We start from the raw sequence: 23,546 nt of genomic DNA, 5'->3' as shown, positions 1-23,546 counted from the left end.
GATCTTAGCCTCAGACTTTCAAATCTATTTCCTGATACCTGTCAGCTTCAGGAGCACAGCATTAGCTTTTCTCCCTCTTCTTTGTCATGTCAGCAGGCTGAGAAGAGGCTGAAATGAGCTGATTGTTTTGCTCTTGAGAGAAATTGAGGCACAGCCAACAAATAACAAGCACAGAAATAGGAACAACTGAAAAGCTTTGTCTCCTGCCTTAATAAAGTTCCTTGCCTTTAAGTTCTAGTCTGCCTAGGTACATGTTTAGCAATGAGGTTCACAGAACTAAAAAATGTTTGCAGTGTGAGATATAACTGCTTATCACGTTATCCAATCCTGATAATAGATGTGCCACCCTGGGAGCCAGAGGTTTGGGGCAGAGGAAAGATCACTTAATTCTAATTAGAACTAAATACTGAAGGGATTTGGGTTAGTAAAACAGCCATAGGCAGGAAAAAATTAGGATTTTACCAAAGAAATATGTGGGGGGAAAGTTTTACTATTGGCTTTTTTCTTCGCTTCTCAGATATATAGAGGGACTGGAGAATAATTACTGAGTAATTTGTAGTGAGAATTGGCCATGTTCCAGTGCGATAGATGTGTGTGCAGCATTTCTTCCATGTCTTCAGCCAAAGCTTTCTGTGGTGTTGCTGCTGTTGAGGATGCTGAGTCCCAGGTGACGAATATTCACCATTCCAGGCATGGCCTTTGTGAAGCTGTTCTCTGAATTAGGCCCAGTCCTGCTAGAGGAGCCCTGGGAACTCAGGAGACCTCACTTATGATCTCATCAGGACTTTGGGCTGACTGCTGGAAATTCTCCTTTCCATGAGCAGTTTAAATCCTGTGGAAAACTCCCACTTTGCAGGGATTATCCATTTGTGGAAAGTTATTTAGAGGGAGGCGCATTCCTTTTTAGAACAGCTGGCAATGGGTCTGGGCAGCACTGAGGCCTCGGTCCTGGCCATGTACTCTGTTGGTCCGAGTCTGTCCTGTGCCATGCACAATGGGAATGCACTTCGTGACTACAGCTTGCACTTTCTATTTTAGTCCCATAAAAAATAATAGTGAAAAAGAAAGCAAGGCTCGAGTGTGTAGGTGTTTTCAGATATTAGACCTCTTAGGCTATATCATGTTTGTGTCTTGCTGCAATTCTGCTTGAGAAGCACAAACCCAGCATGGCCTGTCTTTTGTCATGACCTTTGGGCTCCCAGGTGAGGGAAGTTGCATTATAAATGGAGCAGTGTTTTCATTAATTTTCTGGGCATTGTTATTAATTGTACTCTTTTTCTATTTTAATACTTTATATTTTTATTTATATTTGTTTTGTGATCTCATTCATTGGTGTATTTGCAATAATATTCCAATATTTAATTTGAATGTAAAATAGAAAAGTCCTCATGCTAGTTCATTTAAAGAACATATTATCTGCTGTCTGCTCAACACATTTCCTGTGATGCTTCAAGACAGAGAACCCTGTGCTGCTTTTATGTTTAAGAGTTTGCTAGTAAAAATATACCTCTCCTGAAGTTATTTAAAATCAGGACCTACATTTCTCATTTCCCCCTGTTGTCTCACATACAGAATCCCATCCGATACTGCTGTGCCAGAAAATGTTAGCAGATAAAGTGCAGAGCAGGTCAGGTATTCCTAATTCAGATTAATGACCCTATTCCGCTGCCTCCTTAGCAGGAAATTAGAAAGTGCTGGGAAGGAGAAAATAGCGATTCATAACACGGGACTCTCTGTATTGGCAGTTGCACTCATTAAAGCCAAGATATTGTTGTGATATAAAATAATTGAGCCTGACTTATTTATGGGATGTGGCTCATGGAGATTCCTCCAGAAGACTGCTGGCTCAATGTCTGGATCCCCCTTCCTAAGGGCAAGCTGGCCTTCCCTTGAATTCCTGCTGATAGGATATGAGTTTCTATGCAGAAGTAAAATTTTTGCCTGGCTAATTGGTCCCAGTTCAAGACCATTTAACTCCAGTCCAGCGTGGAAGTATGGAATGCTCCTTCAGAAAGTAATGTCCACACATGTCACACAGGCATGGAGTAGGAAGGAGCTCTGTGTGACGTGTCAGGTGAGGCTGGGCAGAGGCCAAGGTGTGTATGAGCTTGGATTTTCAATTGTCAGCACTGGCAGTGGTAATCTGCAGTCTGCTGAAACCCTGTGTCAGGTTGTCTCTTTTGATTCTGGGTTTGGCTTGTAATCTTTAAGGACTCTATTCACCGGATACTCCAAGGTGGCTCCGTGCACAGCTCTGTGTTGCCTTGATTGAACACTGAGGTCAGCGGCCAGCAAGAGCCAGAGGTCCCTGCAAACCCACCCCACACCTGGGCCCGCTGAGTTCTCTGCCTCTGTGTCATGAAGACAAATGGCATTTTTTTAAATTCTCCCAATGAACTAACATTCATTTTCTTGTGTCTCTTCCTTCTTTATTGCTTCCTAATGAGCTTTATTCCCATCACCTCTAGCCTTCTATTTCTCACCCTGTATTTACACCCTTGCATGGAAGAGAAGCAAATTAAACAAATTAATTAAGTTGGCCTGTCTAATTAAATGCTTTTGGTGACTTCTGGGTTTTTGCCACTTGGTTTATGCAGAAATTTTCTATAAATCTTTAATGGCCACAATTGCTGGGCTTTTTCTGTTCATAGTTGGCAAGAACATCATATTTTATTTGTATGGTGTCTCAGACTTAACTGAGAACATTTAATTCTCTAACTATATTTATATTTATATATATTACATACATGTGTATTTTTACTCTTTGTTTTTATATTTATGATAGTCATTCTGCCTCCTTGTTTATTTTTTACCAATGGAATTTTCATAAAAGTACTTTTCAGGAGCTATTTGGAATAACAGCTGTTTTCTAGCAGAGGGCATATGTGCTGTTATAATACACAAAACTTCCTCTCGACCCTGGACTGGTCAGGGTGTATTTTTTCTCCTGTTCTTCTCATGCTGCTTTGTTTGCTCTTGGACGAGTCAACTGGTTCAGAATCAAGTATTAGTTGGATCATTATTTTCTTGCTCTTGCTGATGACACAACTTCTAACACAGCACCACTCTTACCAGATGAAAGTGCCGTGGATTCTTTCCAAGGAATATGTGAACAATTTTAAATGCCTTTGCTGACATTGCTTTTACTGAACCTTTACCCCTTCCAGTCTGTACTGTGTTTTCACTTTGAAGTAATAAATACATACAGGCCTTTGGTATCTGGTTACCTTTCTTCCTTTTCATTCCACAGCTCATCACTTCATCATACCTGAAAAAAGTGATGCTCCTGTGAAGTGAAGCTTGTATAAAACAGTTCTGCTATAAAACAGTGCCTGAATTTTCTGTAGCAGTTCATGTAAGGTCTTACATGTCACTTGTTCAAATCCCAGTGGGAACCTGATTCAGCTGCCGGTGTCGTTACCCTGTAAACTTTAGTGGTGTTATGGCACAATGAGAAATATAAATTTTAAACTCATTCTTCTGTGTCATTTAATTCACTGCACATAAGCATGTCCAGGAAGAACAGCACGAGATTTTGTTCTTGCTTTTTCCATTGCAGAGATTATTGTGCAGTGTTTTGCCATTCAGCAACCAGAATGCGTAGAGATGGATGATAAACATGGGGAAATTATTATTTTACACACTTGATACATTGTAGTGAGCACAATGGGTTCATTTCAGTCCCTGGGTGTGCAGTTGCTAATACAGTCTCAGAAGGAATAAAGGAGATCCAGAGTGAAACAAAAGCCATCAATTGGGAGTTGTTATGGAGAGAAAGAAATTATCAAAAATTCTTTCAGCTGCATTCTCTTTCTATCCTTGTGGGTTTTTTATGTGCTCTTGGTGTCTTTATGTGTTGCTACTACCCTAGCGATAGAAAGGCCATGACAGCTCCCTGTGGGGAGCTTAAAATGTCAGAAAGTGCTGCAGAAGACATGAGCTAGGTCAGTGCTGCCACAGTGCTCACTTCTGGAGTCAGACTTGCAACTTGGAAAGCTGCATATCACTGGTGGGTTTATTTGTGGTTATTTTCTTTTAGTGTGAGATAGCAGAAAAATGTTATGCTGAGAAGAGTGGCAAGGGTGCCCTCATCTCTAGTGAGATTCTGGACAATTTCATTAATCCTTCTGCACTCAGGTTCACTGGCTCCAGCTTTCTTAGCTGATGGACTCTCTTCCTTGTCTGGAATTTCCTGCACTTGAGGCAGTAACAATTCAGCTGGTTTTGGGAATTCTGTGAGCAATTTGCACTCAAAAACTGGCACTAGGACTTAACAGAGGAAGCACCCGGCAGTGCTTGCTGAGATGGAGTGTTCCTCATAGAAAGATGAAGGTGAAATGATTTGTTAAAAGCTTTTGTGCAGGAGTAGTGGCCTGGGAATGATTCAGCCTTCTGATGCCAGTTCTTCCCAGTGCCTCCCAGTGTACAAACAAGGGTTTGACTTCACAAAGGCATAAATTCAGCAAAACCTAGATTTTGCCACCACATACCTGCCATGGCTCAGGAGGAGCAGTCCCCTTGCTTGTGCCTTGGAATGCTTTGGAAAGGGGCTTTCTAGGTAATGTAATTTTGTAGGGAATAATCCAATCTTACAGTCTGAAAATCTCTTTAGATATTTAGGAAGAAGCCAAATAAGGAGGGAGACAAACCAAGACGTGCAAAGGACCAAAAATAGCATGTGGAGTTTTGTCAGTTTTCTTCAGGAAAAGAAGCCCTTACAACTCTGTGCTCAGCATGTCTGATGTTTACTCACTTCATGGGAGTTGGCACTGCAGAAAATATGTATTTATAGGGATGCATTCACACAACTTTTCTTTGCACAGACTACTGATTTAGATGTCTAATTTAGGAGCACAGGCGCTCTCTGTCATCAGCAGAGTCTAAATGATGGTCTCTGAGTTACCCCCAAAATGAGGCACCTTTCTTCAGTGAGTTCAGAGCAACCTGAGGTTCCTAATTTAGGCCCAATAAGCCACATGTGCAGTGTTTGAGCCTTGAGTAAGCAGCACTCAGGGATTAAGTGCTGGCCCTGGCACTGCTTCGCCCCAAACCCGAGGCAGTGAACTCTTTGGAGATCATGACTTGGTCAGACTGGTGTGTGGCTGAAGAGAAAGATCATCTTCCTTCCCTGCTGGATGTAGCCAGATCCACAGGCCTCAGTGACTCCAGGGCAGAGACACATTTGCATAGGACTCTGCCCAAAATACCATTTATTCAGTGCAGGAAAAGGGAAATCCCTACCCTGGACCCAGCTGTACATGCTTGACTTCAGGTGGCAGGGCAGGTAGAGGCACAAGCCCCTGCAAGCTGCTACGTGCACAACTGGCTACCATGGCTGTTATCCTTGCATGAACAGAGCTGAAAAAATAAAAAAGGGAAGAAAACTCCACCCCAAAGCAACCCCCACCTCTGCAGAAGTGGAGGTTAATGAAGTGAGGACCAGAAGGAGCCTGTGACCCTCTGGCTCCTCCATCTGCCTCAGCCAAGGGCTCTTCCTGCAACCCTGCACAAATTGTGGATCTTTTGCTGCTTCTCCACCTCTTTGCAATGAGAATGATTTTATTCACAGAAGATGATGTCACAAGATTGTTGGGAGGGGATGTGACTCAATGCTTGTATAATGCTTTGAAGATGAAGAGTGCTAAGTATTGTTATTTGAGATGGCAACAAAATAAAACAAAATATGTTCGGTGCAGCTGTTTAAGCCAAATACATTTTCAGTTAATCTTTCAAGCAGGAATTCAAAATCAAAGTAAAAATCCTTGCCAACTGGAACTTTACAGTTTGATGGGAAAGTTAGAAAGAAATTAATTGGGTTTTAAATAGTTATAACTGTATTGTGATGGAGCATGGAGTGCTCATCTACTCCTAATTGCCAGTCAGTTTGGAACTGGCAATTAAGGCTTGCTCAGGGGAATCTTTTCTTCTGAAAATGAAAATAGTTGGGCTGTCTTGCATGGCACACTGTATAAACTATCAGAACTCTTAAAACATGTGCTTTTTCCACTTTATGCTGCCTTTTTGCAGTAATGCAAACCAGCAGAAGATGTGGAAAGCAATGAAACTGCCAAATGCCACCACAGAGTGCCTTGCGGGAATTGCTGTCCCCTCCTAGAGAGCTCAGCCTCTGATCCTTCCCCACAGGGCAGCTCCAGTAGGGTAATGGTTCTCCTGGCCCTCGAATAATCTGGGATCAGGTGCTGTGCTGGCCCCTCTGCATCTGCTTCTGGTTGTTCATACATGGGTCCATGACAAGAGGATTTTCCCTTTGGAGCAGAGGTGTCAGTAACCACACAGCACTTACAGTGTGATAGAGCCTGCTTGCTCCCCAGCCTTTGTGATGGTCTTTAGCCCCTCCCCCCTCAATTTTGGGAACACAGAAATTCCTGTGCTGAATCAGACTAATGCTTCAGTGTTCCAGCAGCAGCAGCTGACCTAAAACTCCATCAAGGACAGATGTGCTTCAAAATTGTTTCTACCCCGTAGTTGATGTTTCAAAATATAAGAGCAAAACTTTGCTTCCTGCAGTGTCTCTATAAAAAGGACAGAATAGCACCTTGACTTCCCAGGAGCAGTGCTGAGCCCAGACCGTTTGCAAAACACTTTCAAGTCCTGGACTTAAATTAGAAAAGCTCAACTATTTTTACATCTCAAAGACCTACCCCTTTTGAGGAAATGTACATTTGATTTAGAGTTTTTCCTGATGTTCAAAGGGGACTTGGACGTGTCTCTCAGCCTCTTGTGTTTGATGGGATTTGTGCATGTGAAGCACCTTTATAAGAGGGTTATTCATTACTTCTCACTTTGAGTGAACTCACTGTTTTCCATCTAAACCATCCTGTTTGAGTTTTGCTGTCCTGTGCAGAGGTATGCCTTCAGATCCCAGTTTTTGTTTTCTTAATACTTTTGAAGTTACTTGTTCCTAAAATATGACTCTCAGTAAACATTTCAGTGCTTTAATTTGGCTTAAATTTACACTCAAATATTAAAGTTCCAAAATAGTTTTATGAGCAAATAAAAATACGATGGCTCTGAGAAACTTTCTTTGCAATATCTTTTAGTTATGTTAAACTCGCTACTCAAGTAACTGCCTTCTAAACAGCTTTATATTGCACTCGATTGCAAGTCATTGGAACAACATTCTGTAATGGGTTGCAAATGGCATAATATTATGTGCCCCAGTTTCTGCAGCCAGAATGAACCAGATCATTGGAAAGGTTGGTGATAAAAGTGGACATAAAAAAGATAACCTTAAATCTAAACCCTCTATATCACAAGTAATAGAACAAAGTTTAAAAAAAACACCATATATTTTTCTTCTCAGAAGCGACATGAGCCAGCTCAATTCTACTTGCTGAAATGCTTTTTCTTATCATATTCCAAGTAAAATTTTTATTTCCTTTAAAGCTGTGCTTGCTGTGACAAAAATATGATTGCAAAAATAATTTTTCCTCACCTTTGGAAAGCTGATTCTCTCTCAGAATCAATTAGTTAGCTGATAGAAGAAAGCCTGGATCATATATTCTGGAACACTTAGTGGGCAGAGCAGTGTTGAAACACCCGTGGCAAATGTTCCTTACTTGAGGTTCGGCAAAATTAAAAAGTGTAGCACAGGACTGACATTTTTTCCCCCATTCTGCAAATAAACCTGCATAATTAGACGTTTACATTTCTTTCTGAGGTGTAAATCTTTTATATTTGTATGAATGTTGCTGTCAGCTACAAAATGGAAAACAGCAGAAAAGATGGTCAGTGCTTGTATGGTATTTTGCAAAATCTTGATTGGAAAAATGTCATCAAATCACTAAAAATATACATATTTTCCAGTTATTATCCTGAAAATGTTGGTATTTCAAGTGCTTTCTGAAATACATCCAGAAAATTATGTGACTGAGTTCCACATGGTGCAGCCTCTTATGCCTCTCCCAAAAAATAAACCTCAAACCCACCAACGAAATACCTTGCCTAGAGAAGTTTGGATAGAAAATAAAGCATTGTTAACTGAGGGACACGTGCCTGCTTTGTGTAGGCAATGTTTTGTGTGTCAGCTGTTTGGTGATCATACATTTTAATTAAGGAAGGGCACAGTGATGTGTGCACTTTACTTGAGCTTGCTCTCCCTGGTAAGCCTAATGAATGTATTCAGCCCCACAAGCAGGAACAAGCCTTTTGCCAGCAAGCTCTGGCACAGATCATTGAGCAGAGAGTGTGAAATGGCATCACTCAAGAGAGGGAATTGTCTGAGCCCATTGAAATCCAGCTACTGTTTTTAGTAAAATACTAAAACTACTCTAAGGTGGGGCATAGTTTCCTCCTACCTTTCTGAGAGGAAGGCGATGCACTGGGGGAGAAAGAAGTTTCCCAGACACATTTCTAGGAACAAATGCTTTTGGGGGTGGCTACATCACTCAAATTCTGGCTTTCTTAGTGCTTATTTTATCAGCTGCTCTCAAGCTTATGAGCTGCAACCGGATGGACTGTGGTCCTTTAGGGAAATGTCCCTTAGTTTTATTTCATCACAGTTCGAGAGCTGTAAGCATGAGTTACTGCACAGTCACCTTTACGTGCAGTACACCACAGTAAAAACAAGTTGCTTGGGTTTTGGTTTTTATTTTGATTTGATTTGACGTGCACAAGACTTTTCTGACTTGTATGCAAAAGAAGAGAGTGAGGCAGGAATATCAGGTGGCAGTTTTCACAGGGATGGTCCCAATGGTTAGAGCAGCAGCTGAGGATCAGGATTTCTGTCCTTTCCCTGCCTCAGCCATGGCTCACTTGTTACTGAGACAATTCACCTCCTCTTTCTGAGCTCATGTTCACAGGGATTTCTGTCTGACACAGTGTGATAACATTGACTTGTCGTGGTGCTGAGGGAATGATGTGTAGCTAAAGTACAGACTCGGACCAGGAATCCTGTTCTGGTCTGATTTACATCTGCCTGTAAGCCATGCCTGAGCCTCCTTCCTCTATCAAACAATACTGTAATCCTGGATTTGTTCATTAAGAAATCCCTTCAGTGGGTAACCTCAAAGTGGCCAGCGGTACAAAATGTCATGTGCAATGTCCATACATAAGAACGGGGTGTGTGAGGGGAAACCCTGTGAAATGGCAGGAGATTCTTGGGAATCACGCATGGAAGTGGCTCTTTGTGTGAGTCACAAAAGGCGTGGGCCTTTCTCGGGAGAGGCAAAAGGCCATTTCTCTGCAATTGCTTTCTGTGGTGCCATTGCCTCTTCGCCAGTGCTGGGGGAGGAGGCTGGAGGGCGGCGCAGGCCCGGAGGCGTGGGATGCTCCAAAGGGGCGTTAAGGAGCCCCTTTTTTTCTGTGGAGATCAAACAGGAGGGAGTCTCAGGCGGCCGGGGGAGCGGCGATGTACACAGAAGTGTAAAATCTGTGTGTATTTTATACGCGCCCACGTCCATTGGGGCCGGCGCGCTCGGGCACCACCTGTGTGCGGGCGCCACCTGCCGGCCGCAGTGTCTTTCCCGCCTCGCTCCCCGCCGCCCGCGCCGCCGTTCCCCCCTCCGCTTTCTGCGGGACGCAGGGATGAGTCGTGAGGGGATTTGGCTGAGGGGGGAACTGCCCGGCCAGGCTGTAGGTGTTTCGAACTGTGGGCGATCTCCACATGCTGTGTTACATTCATCCACATTTATCCCTCCTTATTTCTAAGTTTCTCCAAGGGAGAGCCAAGCTCTCAGCCCCAGAGGAAACTGCTCTGGGGAGAGTCCTTCTCAGTGGAGACGCCCGGTCATCTCTCACTGTCTCCGACTGAGTTAATGCCAGCAGGGATTTCTTTTAAGGCACCCCGTTCTCCATTAGCAGTTACTCCACACAGGGCTGCCCTCCCCATGCTCACAGCCTTGGCCTCTGCTTTGTGGTGCTGAAGTCACGCATTACTCCAGCCCTCTCTGGTGGGAACACACGGCCAGAAAGGGTTTGCCCTGTGTACCCTGTGAGCACAGCTGGCCTGAAGTAAGCAGCCCTCAGTCCGGGGGTCTGTGCGCTGGGGGTGCATCCAGAGGGTCCTAGAGAGCTGAACCATCCTCTCAGATCCCCACGCACCCCATGGAGCACTTGGAGTGACCGGCTCCATGTGGGCACATCTGGATAGGTTGCAAAAGCTGAGGAAGAAAAGTCTGCATCAGCATTTCTTAACAAAGACAGGTACAGAGCATGTTTATTTAAGCTGTATTTGACTTATCTATATAAAAGCCAGAGAGGCTTTTCTTGTTATTATGTTTTATTTTATGCTTTATGTCTAATTTCTGCAATTTTAGTCCTCATATCATATTAATTATTTTTGAAATTTTCAATTAATAGGTCGAGAGGTTGGTTTGTTTATCTGTTTATCCCCAAGTGATGTTCACTAAATAACAAATCCATGCAGTTCACTGAGCTGACTGAAGTCATGCCACTGCTGTTTCCGTACATCCCATGCAGTACTTCTCATGGACAGATGAGGCTGCTATGGAATTGGTTATTTCAGCTGGGGGAGTGATATTTAGGGGACTGTCACTGCCCTGCTAGATACTTGCTGGGGGGCTCTGACAAGCCTTGACACAAGTAGTTACTCCTGCCTGGCTTCTTCTAGTCTAGGTCACTATAAAGTGAATAACAGAGGGCTGGCTACCCTTATCAACTGCTTGGAGGCTTTAGGTAATGCTGAAGGTGACCACCAGTTTCACAGTGTGACACCTGTACCAGTGTTTCCCTGTTCTGTGCCAGTGTCACCTTGCTGCCATGGCATATCCAAACTTGGGTTTGCATTTAGAGGGCACTGGGCTGCCTTGAGAGCTGCTTCTCCCTTCTGCCAAAACATTCTTGCCTGGACTGCTCCTGCTGTTTTTTACCATAACTTTAAGCTTGTAGATATTAAAGCATTGTCAGCTGAAATCCCTGGCTCCACCACTGACTTTCAAATTTGTAGCCTGGCCTTAACCTTAGCACAAGCAAATGCTTATTTAGGTTGTTTTGCAAGTGTATGATTTAATGACATCACCAAATTTCTGGCTAATCAAGAACTTTCCAGAAGCAAATAATAAATGGCAAGAAAGCATATCCTTGAAGTAGATTTTATGTACAAAAACTGAGCATTAGCAATCTCATTTTCAGTAATAAGACAAAAAACACAGAATCAGCTTTTCAGATCAAAGATACATCTTGTTCTACACATAACATATAGTATAGGATGATGATGTATAACAAGCAGCACCCCTGACACCCCCTCAATGAAAAGCAGTGTCTCCAGGCAAAACTGTTTGGTACTCTTATAAATCCAAAAGAAAATCAGGTTGTATTGTCCCAAGAAAGAGCATCTAGTTAGAGCAGACCAAAACATTATTTTTCCCCAAGGGAGCATATAGAATGAACCACATTATTCTCTAGATAATGGACAAAAACCTTCTTTATTATGAAAACTTCATGCCCTTTCATAAGCATTAATAATGCTGGGGGTGTGTGGGTGGGAGAGCAGGTGGGTAGGTGTGCTAAATGGAAAAGCAAAAAGCAGAGCTATGAGGCTGTAATTTCTTATGAAATATTGCTCCATGTGATACCTTTTTGCTTTAGAATATTTTTATAGAAAATAAATACTTTGCATTTCCTGCAGTCTTCAAGTTTTTGCTGGTTTTTGTGATTGCAGTACTTCTGAAAGGCAATGGGAAGGGGATAGCTTAGGAAAGCCTTTATTTATCCCAATTATGTACAGTACCAACAGCAATGGAAATTTCCTTGTGCTCTGGGCCAGTGCCTGGATCTTGTCTAAAATAATCTCCTAGGCTCAGAGCAATATCCCTGTCCAGCTCTCCCAAGCCTCCCAAGATGGGATTCATTGCTGTTCTTCCAAAACCATTTTCCTGTGCTGCAGAAATTGGGTGGTTTTCCCTCATTATCCTCTTTGGAGGTCACACAGGGATGGATTCAGGGGAATTCCTGGGGTGGGCTCCATGTCAGAGTACCTGGAACCCTTCCACCTTCTGTTTGCTTGAAAAATTCTGTCATTGAATCTGATTCCTACACTGTGGCTACCAAATATTTCAGCTTCACAGCTCTGGCTCATGTGGCAATAATGATACTGGCAGTTTTTTCCACTTTCAGCCTGTTTGCCTCACTAATGCTATTGTAAAATTGTGAAATATTTCCTACAGTTACTAGTAAGTGTTTAGGACTGTCCTGTTCATGACAATTCCAATGAGAATTTCCATTCAGCATTCAGAAATCTTTATTAGCACAGTTCTTTCATCCACAGTGTCCAGAAACTCTTTTGTGAAGCGATCAGATTGAAATTTGTCTTCATAGTTGCACATAGTTGCACAGTTTTCTTCATGGCTGCAAGTAAAATCCAATGAGCTGGAAAATTCAGTATATGGGCCTCACTAGCCAGCTTCTGTCTAAATTAAAGAAAGACTCCATTTTAAAGAAGAATAACATTATTAAAAAATAATTAACGTGAGAATGAATATTTGCAGCCCTATTAGTCAGACGCAGGAGAGGTAATGAGCAAGATTAAAATCAGTGCTGGCCTTTCCTGTTAGAAGTTTATGGGCATTTCATGAATTTAAATGGGAAAAGGAAGCTGATAATTGAATTATTTGTAAGAACTTTATTCAGCAGCGTTTGAGTGATTGCTTTGGCTTTCACTGCTGTGCTCCCCTTTGTCACCTCAACCTGTGCTCTGGAAGCGCTGGATCTATATTTATTTATGTAATCAGACAAACATGAGAAGTGTGCTATTGATTGCATTGACTGGGAACATGTAACCAACACCAAGGAAAGGGGAACTGGAACTGGAACCAGCTGCTCAGAGACTGCTACAGTCACCTGAAGAGTTAGACAGGAGCAGAGAAGTAATTTGAAAGAGGTAACTGTGTCAGGCTGGAGAAATGCTTTTGGCCCTCCACACCTGTAACACTCGACAGTTGTATGGGGATGTGTGAGAAAAAGAGATCCCTGCAGGAAACTCTGGCTGGACAGTTTGCACTGGTCCTTAAAGGAAGGCAGAGAACGAGAACAGCAGAGCAAAGACAGGCTCAGCCTACACAACTAGCAGGGAAAATGCTGCAACATGAATTAATTTTCATTTAAAAGGTGCGTGGAACAGCAGGAGGACAAACTGCAAGTCTCTGCAGATGGAAAGGGCAGTGGGAGGAAGGCACCAGCAGGGAAAATGCTGCAAATTGGTGTTTTGGAGAAAAGTCAAACGCGTTCACCCTGTCAGCTGTGGGAGGTTTCTGTTTATTGCAGGCTGTGTGTGGTAGCTAATGTGTGTGGGTCCTCATGGCTTTGGGGATTGTTAGTTTGGGCTGGGTTTAGTACCTGAAAACCCTCAAAAACTGTTGGAAAAAAAAAATCTAACAACTGTGACTTATCCAGACACTGACATCCCTGCAGACCAGTGGTCTGCAAAGAAACACAGAAGGAACTTTTCCCTTCTCACAAAGGTCAATCCGTTTGCCACAAAAACAACAGATGTTGAAAGGAAGTAATTTTAAACTGTAAGGTTTAAATTGGCAGCAGGGGAAGACAGGTTGCCAAAATGTGTCTTTGTTTTGTGTTTCTGAAAACCTCAATTATTCCTAGTGGGAGACTTCCATGTTTGGCCCCTGCACAGATACACTTGCATTTAATTTAATCTGCTGTGATGCAGTCCTGGCTAACAGAAATGTCATGTGAAACAGATCCAGAGCAGTTGACCCATGGAGAGCTCTGCGCCTGCTCTGCTTTTTGCACTAGAGGTAATTTTTGAGATGCATCAGTGAGGGCTGCACTCGCCAGGTATCTGCTGGGGGTATTTGCCATGTGGAAAGCATCAATAGGATTTGGTCCCTGGAACTTCCCAAATGCAGCTTTTCTGGCTGGGTGTGAGCACTCCAGTAGCTGCAGGGACTTCACAGTACCCTCTGTGCATGAGCAAAGCTTAAGGAAAATGAGATCACAGTAACATGGATCTGTGGAAATAGCTAAAAAGGCAGAATTTCAGGGACAATAGGAGAGTGAGTAGAGATGTGAGTTTTCACTGAATGTTCAGAGCAGCTCTGAAACTCTAAAATTGCTTTGTAATAAGTTGTACAGGATCCTTTCTAATTATTGCACACACGTGCAAAGAAGTGAGAAGTGTTTTGTAAATGTAGTGGTCAGATAAGGAGAGTAATTGAAATGTTAATTCTAATCATATGCTATGCTCATGCATTGATTTTTTAATTCATGTTATTCATTAATTAGTTAATGCCTGTAAAGTGCATTGAAGATAGAAAATGCTAGAAATTAATATGGACTATTGTTACTATCATTATCCAATAAGTTTAATTAGTTCTTGTACAATTTAAGTGGATTATTGAGATATAAATTTGGTGAAGATGATTTCATAGCAGAGGCTGTCCTCAGAATCCTGGCGAAGTGAGCAGCTGCAGTGCCCATCCATACAAATCAGGATACTGCCTTGTTTATGCAGATTGATACAGAAACCTTCTTAGGTTTGTCCTACATGAGCATTGCATCTGATGGCTTCCCTCTCCCCAGAAATGCTCCTTGTTTAGGGCCAGGCTGGCACACGTTCAGCCCAGCCTGGTGATGGTATTGCTACAGAGGGATATGTCACGGGTCTGAGCAGTGATTTATGTCTCTGGAAGATGAGAAACAAAAAGATTATAGCACAAAGATGAGAAGATTTTTAATTTTCCCATGGGACCAGCACATTTCTGTCACCCTTTGAAGAAGGGGAGTTGCCTTTAAAGCAATAGTATCTTTAACAGGATCTGGTTGTAGTTTGTTCTCTTTGCTTTCTATGTCTATAATCATGATGAAACCCTCTGACTTTGTCATTTGTTCTTGTCTGAGCTTTGGAAGGTTGTATGGAAAATAACTGTTTCTATTTAGCCTTATTTATTTATTTATTTATTTAGAAATAGCTGCTTTTGGGGGAAGCATCAACATCTGATCCTCTTGGAAGAAAACCTCTGTGAAGTTTTCCTTTCAATTTGGTCCAAACTGCTTCCCCCCATCTCTGTGATAGATCAGGGATATTCTGGGTTTGTGTAAAGTTGAAGATGGTCTCATTCCAGAACCTGCTTTATTTCCAAAAGTAATTTCTCAGCTGCACATCTTCCCGTGTCTCTTTGCAACAGGGCTCTGTGTTCTGCATATTTTCCAAATGTTTTGATTTTAATGGTTATAAGAACCACTGTTAGAAAATCTCCCACCAAAATAAAAAAGGTATTATAGTGGAAAAAAAGAATGCAAACACACTTGCTCTTTTTTAAAAGACATTTATCAAAGTTCAATCAGCTGGAATTTTCTGACATATGGCTGACTTGCAAAATTCTCTTTAACATCTTTGCATTTTTGGCAATGTAAGGAAGTACCACTTGGATTACTGCAACTGTGTGAGGATTTTAGTTGACAAGAGAAAAAGAAGGCAATGTGATTTTTTCCCCTAATTCTTTTTTTTGTTAGCTATTTTCTCTTCTAATTTTGTTTCAGTCATTTTCTTTGTCTAAATGTCATACTACTTTTAAAAAGAGATGAGGACCAAGACTGATAAGAAGTAATTGAGCAGGTTATGAGTGCAGGACTCCTTGCAAATAATGGAAAGTCATATTTTGGAGTCAGTGAGTTTTGGGACAAATTCTAAAATTCATAGAACTGAATTCCTGTTAAAAATTAGTGAAGTTTGTTTCCTTTCATAATCATAACTTTCTATTAGTCAGTTCTGGGGTCTTAGGTAGTGGCACCATGTCCCCAGTCCTTCAGGACTGAGCCCAATTGTCCCTACCCAGAGAGATTAGAAAGTTACAATCTGTTCTTTAGCCTTGAAGAACATTGGCTGAGTCAGCCTAGGGAATCTCACTTCTGGGTTAGATCCTCCTTGGTTTCACATGGTGCTCAAGCTGCAAGAGCTTGCTATGCAAAGATCTTTGTGCACATTTTTTATCTAAGGCTACAAACAGAGAAAATGCTCATCCTGTGAAGACTGGGGGTTGGGGTTTTTGGTGTCTAATATTTCCTTGTTGGAAACAATTGTTTCAACTGCTACCTATCGGTTTATTTTCAGAACCACTTGCCCTTGGCATTTTTCATACCTCAGCTGTGACAAAATGTACAGCAATGAGATTCTCTTTCCTCTCCCTGTGTATTCCAAAGATTATGGTGTGTGTCATCCCAAATTGCTGGGAAGTGGCTGAGGTTAGCAGGTTTTTGCTGGCAGCTCTCAAGGAATGGTTTGTGCTTTAGTTAGATTAAATCTTATTTCTTGGAATTGCTAAGTTACCCTCTTTCTGTTTTACCTCTGTTTCATTCAGTTTAGAATGTCCACTCTGGTCTGTCGTGCCTGTGGCTCTGTAAGCCATACACAAGGATTTCCTCTACTTTTCTCTAAATCCTACTCTACTTAAAAACTCAAACAAACCAAAAAGCCCCTCACTCCAATGCCCAATTTCCTGAATTCATGCATCTCCTCTGGAATTGATTAAGTAATAATAGCTCAAAGGAGGATGCTGAGAATAGAAATCTTTATTTGGGTCTTCCTTTTTATTTCACTCTTCCTGTTCATAAACAAATATACCAAAATCTCCAATAATGTGCATATCATTGCAGCCTGGTGTTGTGATGATACAGCAAGTAACGTTAAGTTATCACTGGATAGAGTAGTTCACTTTCCTAACATATTGAACACAGCCTAATTAAATATTTAATGGATTTCTCCCGTTGAGAGGAATCAGCAGAAAAACTAACAAGTGTGTTCCTGGAGATGAAAGTTGCAGAGGAAGGTGATCTGTGGGGATTGTTGTTCATTCAATAACCTCATGAGCTGCCTTTCCAATTACTGTGTACCTTCCTTCCAAGAGGGGCACCGCATACATTGATATGTAGATGCATCTTTCAGTGGCCTGAAACCAGAAGAACTTCAAAATCTTACTGCATGACATGATAGTAAATGTTCAGTTGATTAGTGTTGTCTGAACTGACAATGAAGCTGTGGTTTGTTCTTTCTTTAGTTTAATGTGAGTGCAGCTTTGCAGTGAGAAATGTCCACATATTAAATGGGACACTCAGATTTAACTAATTCTGCCTCTTTCCTTTACAGAAACCAGAGGTGTAAAGGAGTATCCTGTAAATTCTGGGGGCACTGTCTTTTTATGGACTATATTGAGGACAGTCCTCTCCTTTAGGGGTTCTACAGGCCCAGCTCTAAGGGATCCCACTCCACAGCTGGGGGTCTTGGGTGCTATTGCAGTGCAGATAATTGAGGCTCAGCCTGGATAATACACTGCAGTTTTTATTCCATCCTGAATGTCATTATCAGAGCTGATAACTAATTGATTTCTGGAGCCATTGGTGTCTGCACAGGGCTGGAGCAAGTGAACAGTTTATCTATTAGCAGGCAGCTTCCTTCTACAGTCCTGTAGTTTCCAGCTGATGAAAAGGCAATGACTTTAGATCCAGCTGAGCTTTAATTCCAGCTAAAACTTAGAACTACACTAGGCATTGTGATAGCTTTACTGCCATACCATTAACTCTCCTTTTGTGGGCAACTTTTCTTGTTTTTCTCATAAAAAATGAATCTGTAGATAGCAATTATAAAAGGCAAAAGGTGTCTGCTGTCTTGGTCAGGCTCTGTGTTCACTGGGCCCTCTCACTGACATTGTGAATGAGCCCAAAGGGCTCTGGGCGCCAGCTCCTTCACCCCTGTTATTGCCAATTTCCACCAGAGCCCTGTGAGGAACTGCCAGTGAGTTGGAGAGCCAGGGCTTGCTCAGATGTGGGATATAAACCCTTAGAAATATTGCAGACCTTTTTAAACTGCTGGAGCAGCACACAGAATGCACTCAATAGGAAGTGCCATGTTCTGTTAGATAAGCTCTGAATACTTCGCTTCATAGGAGCCCAAACATTGGAGGGTTTTGTTGTTGTTGCTGTTAGTTTTTGTTCTGTTCTTTACCTTTTGTTTGTTTGTTTTTTAATTAAAAAGGAATGGGAAAAAAAAGGCCCAGTTTTAAAGAATAGGGTTAAGGAAATGGGAATTATCAGAGCTGCAGCTGGTATAAAGGAAATGAATGTTATCACAGCCACATCTGCTGGAGAGGTTGTGTTACTCCTGCTGCCTTTTATTATCTAAAAGTTAAAGGGCTTTTGTCTTGGAATTCTTTCTTGCAGTAGGAGCTGTGCAGAGCTAAGCAACCCTCAGATGAAGCCTTCGTTAGGGCTGGCAGGGCAGCACTGCAGGTTAACTTGTCAGGAAATGAGCTGTTCCTGAGCTGCTGTCCTGGCTCTGGAGCCCAGACAAAGAGGGACATTGTGGAAAGCAGCACTCCAGATGGTGTGGCCTGGCCACTGGCTTTGGGAAGTGCTGAGATGGACTTGGGCTTGCATTGAGGACATGAGACTGATATGGACTGATGTGCAAATGTCTCCTGTGGGTGTTCCTTAGTTTTAGACTTTGCTTTCCTTATTTAGTTTCCAATTTTGTACTCAAGGACCCATGCTTGCTGGATGAATGGTTTTGTTTGTGTTTTTAAACCAGACTAGTATTAAAGTGAAACCAGGGAAATTTTTAAAATAATCCAATTTTGCTTCTCTATAAATAGGTAATCCTAGTAAATATGTGAAAACCTTAGAATGGGAAGTTTGGATAATTTAGAAGTCCCTGGAATTGTTTCCCACTGAGCTGCACTGGGAAGTTGTCAGTTAAGCAGCAAGAGACAGGGAGAAATTGGCTGCTGCAACAGACCACTGATGTCTCTGTAACAAAGTAGTGAATAAATAACCAGTGATTTCACAACAGAGCCCACCATACTGCAGGCAAAACCTGAAATTTTGGGAGATCTGTTGTAAACTACAAAATCCTGCCCTACCAAGGAAGGAGCTGGATATAAAGGGCCATCACATAACCATGAGTCAGCCAGAGTGAGTGGACGGGTGGCTGATTTAAATGTTTTTTGTTAAATTAAGATGATTCTAAATGAAAAACAGTGTTACAAAACATTGGAGGTCTATCCTGTTGTAGATGAGTTTTACTTAAGCACAAATAGCTTTATAAAAAATGCAGTGAGTAATCACTTTTTGTAAAAAGGTTTTATAACAAGTATCAATAATGCCTTAATCTCACTCGTGCTTACTAAGTATGGTATAAATGCTTAAAGCTCTATTGATGTCTTAGAGGAGGACAGGTCTCTATCTTCATGTCTGTAGATACTATGCCAGTATTTTCCATTCTTCTAGGGCTGGGGAAGCAAAGGCTGATGCTGTAGGACATGCATCTCATCTCACTCCCCACCATATGGGCATGTACTTTATTTCCAACAACAATGGTAGAAAGAAGCATCTGGCTCCTTATTAACTCACTAATCAAGTATGAACAGGAAGCAAAGTCCAGTGTTACCCAAATGTAGAATGGGAGCACAATTAAAACAACCTCACAGATGCTCTGGTTATGTGTCTCTGTTGGATCCCAGCCAGAACAAACTGTCAGCTCTGCAGAAAAGTTGCCAAGCCCTCCACGATAAAATCAACACCATAAAAATGTTATAATTAATGATTTCTCTCTAACATCTATGGATGCCTTTAAGTTATTGTCTCAGGGATGTTTTCTGCTGGGTTGGAAAGGTGCCTGTTTCCATATTTGATGTTGTCTCTAAGGATCAGCCATCAGCCCACTTGTTTAACCTTGGGCAGTTATAAAGCATGTTCATTTACATGAATCTCACTGAGATTAACAGGCGGGTTCAGGAGCATGGGCCAACACCTTCAGAAGCAATTTCCCTGTCAGTTTGAGTGGCAGTATCTTTTCCTGGCTCAGGAAAAGGTTTTTTCCTTACTTACCTCCTGTGAAAAATCCCTGACTTGGGGATCCCGGGTTTGTTTTGGAGGAGGGACATACAAGTCTGCAATTAAAAAAAAAGGCAAAGTGTGATGTATGTGACACCTTCCAGGAGTTTTCATTCTATTACAGATTCCAAGTGAAAGTTGCAAGTCTGGCTGAGCCACAGGCACTGCCTAAGCTTAAGCAGGACATTCTCATTGGTCTGTATGCCTCTCCTCTGGGACATCTCTGGTGGCTGCCTGAATCAGAGCACGTTTAGTCTGCTCCAAATGCAGGCTTCTGGCAGCAGGGATGGATTTGCTTCATCTCCATCCTTGGGCTTCTGTCTTCCTTCCATCTCCCTTGCATCCCATACAGCTTCTGTGAGCCAGGCCAGTGCAGTCATCCATGGGAAAACCAGTTTTTATTCATAAGTAGTAGATTTAAACATTTTTTTTTCATTGACTCACAAAGCTGATCCAGCTTACCACACACTTTCATGGTCGCTGGACTATAAGGAAGGTGTAGGTGGCAGCAGGAAGAAGTTCACAGAAAACTTTGCTTTGTGAGAATTTCTGAATTTTGAAATGTGGAGGTAAACTTCTCAACAATTTCAAGAAGAAAAAACTTTTTATGTAGTTAGTTTTCTTATAGAATAAATAGAAACTATTTACTACAAGTAATTAAGTATAGGGCTTTAAGTTGCAACTTCTGAAACTTAAAAAGCTCAATGATTATTTCAAGCTGAGCTCCCTCCCTCTCTTCAGACTATTAATTTTAAAACATTTTTTTCTAGATTTCTTTTACATTATCTCCTAGTTGGGAATACATGAACTCCTTTCTCTCTCAAAAACATTTCTGGGATGAGAAAGGTGCATGTTGCCTGGATTGGTTCATTCAGAGTTGGCCATTTACTTTCACCTGTCATCAAGTTAGGAGCCAAGGGCAAGGATTCCATCTTTAAAAGCATTGAATACAAAGGTATCTGTACTAAAGGATTTTGTTTGTGGCCAGCTTTAGCTAGATGGCATTATCCATAATATCCTTTGTGCAGTGGAAGTGGGCATGCAGTGAATTAGGAAATACTGATGGCCTGGTGTCAGACTATTAACTTTCATATGTACCAACACTCTGAACGCTGCTGGAGACTCCATTAGGAACAGTTGATCTTCACTGTATTGTAAAAGACATTATCTAAATTATGCTGGTACAGTGACTACAGGAGTGGTAGTCAGGGCTGGAAAGTGAATCCTGTGATGGTGAAAGAACTGGAGGAGGAGTGAATGGATCCTGTGGCCAGGAAGTGCTGGCACAGCTGGCACTGACAGCACAGATCTGGTTTTTGTGATGATGGGACCCTCTTTGAGTGTCAAGGACTGTTAGGAAGGGGTGGGATCCACCCAGCCAAATGAGGCAAAAGTATTTTTGCTGATGTGCTGACAAAGCTCCTGAGGAGATCTTTAACCTAGGGATGGACAGAAAGATCTGATGACAATGACATGGATGAGGGAATAATGGACCAGACTGGTAGGCAGGAGATGCATGGCTGGGGAGCTGCCATGGTGGAGAGAGACTGTAGAGACAGGAAGGGAAGATGAGGAAGGGGAACTCTCTCCTTGCTTAGGGATGGGAAGATGTGAAGCTCTGCCCAGGGAGCAGAGAATGGACAGGCTGTGCTGGAGAGCAGCTGATGTTGGGGATGCTGTGTTGGGTATCAGCTACAGACACATGACTGATGGGAAGAACATCTAGAAGCAACTGTAACTAAAATTACTTGAACTTTTAATTTTTAAAACTCTCTTCACTTCCTTCCAATTTGGGAATGACATTTTCCAAGTATGAACTCCTCTCCAAAGTATTTTTGGAAGGTCTGAACACAAACAGTTTAGCCATCTTTGTGTAAAATGACTGCTAGGCAAGTACTCAGCTATGACATATTTTTGGCAGAGAGCTATTGAACAGCTTTAGGGCCTCATTGGAAATGTCCAAGAGTTTTTAAATCCTTAGACACTCCACCTAGCAGTCAGTCACTTAAAGCTCTGGAGGGTCTGTAGACAGCAATGAAAAGCAAGTCCTTGAGGATATGCCAGAGAACAATTCCTTGGTATCTGCCTATCTAGCAACAATTCCTTGATATCTGCATATCCAGATGTGAGCAGGACACAGCAGTGAAAATGTTACTGAGCTGGCAAAGCGTGGTCAGCTATGGAGCTTTAATTGGCTGTGGATCCACATTGCTGCTAGCATTTGGCACCTGGTGTGAAGGAACTGGAGGGAAGATGGACAGGAACTGCCATCCCCTTGCTACTGGACAGAGGCTGCAGCAATCCCAGCACTGCAGTCTCCAAACTCATTTACCCAGACTCTCCATTTCAGGCTGTGCATGAGAATTATTCAGGGGAGTATTGCAAAAATGTACCTTCAATGTGAAAATGAGCATGTTTGTTTTGGGGCAGTTGTGGCCTCGTCACTGACAGTAAAGCCCAGGAGTAGGGAAGTACTTGCCATTTGGGTAGTGAGGTGGACTGTCTAAAAGGAAAGTTTTAAACTTGCCAGGAGATGGGAGTAATTATATTGCACTTCCTACTCTGGTTGATCTTGTTACACAAGCGTGAGTGAATGTGAAATTAGATCCTCTCCTTATAGAAACGATCCAGATTGGTGGTCCATTGATACATTTTTGCTTTCATTATTAGAGCTACATTTATCCCAGACCTTTGAAGTTTGAACTACTTCCAATATCCATGCTCCATGAATTCCCCTAGCTCACTAGTGCCTGCAAAATAATGCTGTGCCTCCTGAAGGCACAAATGTGGAGGTGCTTTGTATTTGTGGGAACATGGTGTCCCCTGGAGCTGTTCATCTCAGATCTGTGCTTTCCATGGCTCCTCGTGATCAAAAGCTGTGAAATGCTGCTCCAGAGAAACACTGGTAATGTTGAGGCAAGTGGACACTCTTCCCTGAAGCTTTTGGATTAAGAAGTTCTTGGACATTTTTCAGTTAACTGTTTATTTCATGGATGGAAATTAATTTTAACTTTTAAAAATATGATATCATGTGACCTTTCAACTCATACATTGCTGAATTAGAAGAAGAAAAGTCTTTATTTATTGCTGCCAAGCTGTTCTTTCTCAGTTGCATTAAAATGAAATATATTTGGGCATAAAAGATGACAGTTCCTTTTCATGGCCTATTACTGTATTTTTGCTGTGGCTAGTCAGATGCTTTTATCTCAAGCTTTGCTCTTTGCAATGGAAAAAAAAAAATCAGAGGATTTAAGAGAGTGATAGAGTTTGAAAAGAAAATAAAATTTTCACACAATACTTGGCACTACTCAAGAAATGAGATTTCATGCTGGTAAAGCTCTGTGCTTGGTTGGAGCTCTTGTTGACAGTGATGGGCTTTGGGATTCCTCCTGCAGCTGAGCCAACATGCCACCCTCCTGTGGCACAGGTATTCATTGGAATAGGGGCAGAGTACCCTGAGCAGCAGGCTGAACCTGTGGGAGCACCTCAACTTGGATTCCCATGCCAGGACCCATCCTGGATGGAACCAGAGTGTCTGACATGTGCCTGGGAGGCTGGAGGTACATGAAAAATGGATCAGCTGAAAGAGCATCTCTTCCTGACAATTGGGAAGGGAAAACATGGAGGACTTGAGTGGGGAAAAGTCCAAGTGTAGGCCACAATGGATAGGAGCAGGAGAAAATTTATTGTGGTCAAGTACAGCTGGCAGTTCAAGGAGAGGATTA

This window comes from Lonchura striata, chromosome 3, assembly GCF_046129695.1.
Source record: "Lonchura striata isolate bLonStr1 chromosome 3, bLonStr1.mat, whole genome shotgun sequence".
Classification (NCBI taxonomy): Eukaryota; Metazoa; Chordata; class Aves; order Passeriformes; family Estrildidae; genus Lonchura; species Lonchura striata.
Note: the sequence above shows the minus strand (reverse complement) of the source record.